This window comes from Mandrillus leucophaeus, unplaced genomic scaffold (genome assembly GCF_000951045.1).
Source record: "Mandrillus leucophaeus isolate KB7577 unplaced genomic scaffold, Mleu.le_1.0 Scaffold274, whole genome shotgun sequence".
Classification (NCBI taxonomy): domain Eukaryota; kingdom Metazoa; phylum Chordata; class Mammalia; order Primates; family Cercopithecidae; genus Mandrillus; species Mandrillus leucophaeus.
This window is the reverse complement of record NW_012102854.1, coordinates 444,071-448,054: the sequence shown is the minus strand read 5'-3', so window position 1 is coordinate 448,054 and position 3,984 is coordinate 444,071. Positions and strand designations below refer to the sequence as shown.

General features: G+C 42.8%; 1 protein-coding gene and 1 long non-coding RNA gene across 4 annotated transcripts in view; one reads left to right on the top strand and one right to left on the bottom strand.

Annotated features, from left to right (window-relative positions):
- LOC105543045 overlaps positions 1 to 1,183 on the top strand; it is a 13,556-nt gene extending 12,373 nt beyond the window's left edge. The window contains exon 3 of the long non-coding RNA XR_001006567.1: positions 408 to 1,183. This is a non-coding gene — a long non-coding RNA (uncharacterized LOC105543045). The remainder of the gene's footprint in view (positions 1 to 407) is intronic.
- Positions 1 to 3,984, bottom strand: part of ZNF529 (zinc finger protein 529) — a 73,180-nt gene that overhangs the window by 49,656 nt on the left and 19,540 nt on the right. The gene's annotated exons all lie outside the window — the stretch shown is intronic.

Here is a 3,984-nt window from a genome sequence, read left to right as displayed (position 1 = left end):
ATGATAATAATAATAATAATTGGATATATCACTCAGCACTCTTTTCACTCCCATAAACAGAAACATATTCCCTTGAATTATATTACTTTCACAAACCTTTTTTATACAGATAGTGATTTGATGTCTAGATAGTGAGTACTCAGGAGAGCCCATACTAGGGAAAACCTCATCATGTCCACATATCTCGGTTTACTAGTGAGTGATTCTCTTTCTTTTCTTTTTTCTTTAATTTTTTTTTTTGAGACAAGGTCTCTCTCTGTCACTGAGGCAGGGGGCAGTGGCACAATCTTGGCTCACTGCAGCCTCAACCTCTCAGGCTCGTGATTCTCCCATTGCAGTCTCCTGAGTAGCTAGGACCACAAGCACCCACCACCATACCCGGCTAATTTTTGAATTTTGTATTTTAGGTGGAGACAGTTTCGCCACATTGCCTGGGCTGGTCTCAAACTCCTGAGCTCAAGCAACCCGCCCTCCTTAGCCTCCCAAAGTGCTGGGATTACAGGTGTGAACCACCATGCCTGGCCCTACTTTCTATCGAAGTAGAATGGGTAGATAACATTATTATTAACAGCATATGGGAAGAGGGAGGTCCTCCCATGTTACATTGTTCTCCCTGCCCCTTCTGGGTCATGTTGCACTACTCTTTCCCTTCTAGTCATATCCCAGGGGGCCTTGTCCCATTTATACAGCTCCATTCTACTCCCATCCCACCAGAGGCATGGGAGTAGTCTGACTGAAAGATCAGATAGAAGAGTGTACTCTCTTTTTTTTTTGAGATAGAGTCACCCAGGCTGGAATGCAGTGGCATGGTCTTGGCTCACTGTAGTCTCAAACTCCTGGGCCCAAGCAATCGTCCCACTCAGCCTCCTGAGCCGTTGGGACTACAGGCACATGCACAACCACATGCAGCTATTTTTTTAAAAATTTTCTGTAGAGATGGGGTCTCACTGTGTTGCTTAGTTTGGTCTCAAACTCCTGTGCTCAAGTGATCCTCCTGCCTTGGGCTCACAAAGTGCTTAGGATTACAGGCATGAGTCACCACGCTCAGCTGAAGTCTACTCTTTGTATTCAGGAAAGCACTGGAGAAGAGAGAGGACAAGAGAAACAGGTCCGTGGTGAGAGGAGCCTAGGAATAGAGTAGGCCTTCAGTCTTGGTGGAAAAATAAATGGTATTCTAAGCCTTTGGATGCTAATTTCAGTACCACCCACTCTTTTTCTCTTGTCCATTTCTCCCTTAGATTTTTTATAAAATGAAGAACTGAATCCATTTTTTTTTTTCCTGTCATTCAAGTGAGGAGCAAGAATAAAGGGTGTAGGGGAGATTTCTTTTTTTTTTTTTTTTGAGACAGAGTCTCACTCTGTTGCCCAGGCTGGAGTGCATTGGCGCAATCTCGGCTCATTGCAACCTCACCATCCCAGGTTCAAGTGATCCCCCTGCCTCAGCCTCCCAAGTAGCTGGGACTACAGGTGTGCACCACCACACCCAGCTAATTTTTTGTATTTTTAGTATAGACAAGGTTTCACCATGTTGGACAGAATGGTCTTGATCTCTTGACCTTGTGATCCCCCTGCCTCAGTCTCCCAAAGTGCTGGGATTACAGGCATGAGCCACCATGCCTGGCTGGGGGAGATTTTTTTTGTTTTTGTTTTTTTGTTTTTTTGAGATGAAGTCTTGCTCTGTCACCCAGGCTGGAGTGCAGTGGCGCAATCTCGGCTCACTGCAACCTCTGCCTCCTGGGTTCAAGCGATTCTCCTGCCTCAGCCTCTGTAGTAGCTGGGATTACTGGCAAGCGTGCCACCACACCTGGCTGATTTTTGTATTTTTAGTAGAGATGGTTTCGCCATTTGGCCAGGCTGGTCTCAAACTCCTGACTTCAAGTGATCTGCCAGCCATGGCCTCCCAAAGTGCTGGGATTATAGGCGTGAGCCACCACACCCGGTCACATGTAGTATTAAGTTGGGTATTTGCGGCTAGACGCAGTGGCTCACGCCTGTAATCCCAACACTTTGGGAGGCCAAGGCGGGTAGATCCCCTAAGGTCAGGAGTTCGAGACCAGCCTGACCAACATAGCAAAACCCTATCTCTACTAAAAATTAGCCGGGCATGGTGGTGGGTGCCTGTAATCCCAGCTACACTGGAGGCTGAGGCAAAGAATTGCTTGAACCCAGGAGGCGGAGGTTGCAGTGAGCTGAGATTGCGCCATTGCACTCCAGCCTGGGAGACAGAGTGAGACTCGTGAGACTCTGTCTCGAAAAAAAAAAACAAAGAAATTCTAAGCTGAGAAAGCTACTTAAAATTGGTCAAGAAAAAGATAATACATTAAGTATAAGAAAGTTGGCATGGCTATAGTAATATCAGATAATAGCCCTCAAAACAAAATATTGCAGGAGATAGGTAACAATAATAAAAGAGCAGGTCATTAGGAATTTGCATATACATTTGTCACTTAACTACAGGGATACATTCTGAGAAATGTGTCATTAGGTGATTGCATCATGCAAGCATCATAGAGTACACTTAACACAAACAGAAATGGGGTAGCCTACTACATACCTAGGTTATATGGTATAGCCTATTGCTCTTAGGCTACAAACCTGTATAGCATATTACTGTATTGAATGCTGTAGGCATTTATAACACAGTGGTATTTGTGTATCTAAACATAGAAAAGGTACAGTAAAAATACTGTATAAATTATTAAAAAATGGCACACCTATATAAGATACTTGCCATGAATGGAGCTTGCAGGACTGAAGCTCTGGGTGCGTCACTGAATGAGTTGTGTGAGTATGCTAAGGACTAGGACATTACTGTATACTACTGTAGACTTTACAAGCAGTACGCTTAGGCTTCACTAAATTTATTTTTTAAAGTTTTCTTCAATAATAAATTAACCTTAGCTTCCTGTGATATTTTTACATTATAAACTTACTATTTTTTATCTTTTTGAATTGTAATAACACTTCACTTAAAACACAGACACATTATATAGGAACACAAAAATATTTATGTCCTTACTCTATAGGCTTTTTTCTATTTAAAAAAATTTTTATTTTAAAAATGTTTGTTACTTTTTAAACTTTCTTGTTAAAAACAAAGACACACACACTTTAGCCTGGGCCTACACAGGGTCCAAAGTATCAGTATCACTGTCTTTTACCTCCACATCTTGTCCCACTGAAATGTCGGTCTTCAGGGTTAATAATATGCATGGAGCTGTCATCTCCTATGAAAACAATGCCTTCTTCTGGATACCTCCTGAAGGACTTGCCTGAGGCAGGTTTTTTGTTTGTTTGTTTGAGACAGAGTCTAGCTCTGTTGCCAAGGCTGGAGTGCAGTGGCACAATCTCACCTCCCAAAGCTGGAGTGCAGTGGCACAATCTCACCTCCCAAAGCTGGAGTGCAGTAGCACAATCTCACCTCCACTTCCCAGGTTCACACCATTCTCCTGCCTCAACCTCCCGAGTAGCTGGGACTACAGGCGCCCACCACACCCGACTAATTTTTTGTATTTTTAGTAGAGACAGAGTTTTACCGTGTTGGCCAGGAAGGTCTCGATCTCCTGACCTCATGATCCACCAGCCTCCGCCTCCCAAAGTGCTGGGATTACAAGTGTGAGCCACCACGCCTGGCCACCTGAAGCTGTTTTACAGTTACCTTTTTTTTTTTTTAAAATAAGTAGAAGGACGGAGTACAGTCTAAAATAATAATACTAATAGTACAATAAATACATAAACTAGTAACGTAATAATTTATTATTATCACCTATTACATACTATACATAATTGCATGTACTGTACTTTTATACAACTGGAAGCACAGTAGGTTTATTTACACCAGCCTCACCACAAACACCTGAGTGATATGTTGCACGAAAACGTCCACAAGTGATAGGAATTTTTCAGCTCCACTGTAATCTTATGGGACCACCATTGTATGTGTCCATCATTGACTAAAATATTGTTACCTGGCACATGGCTGTA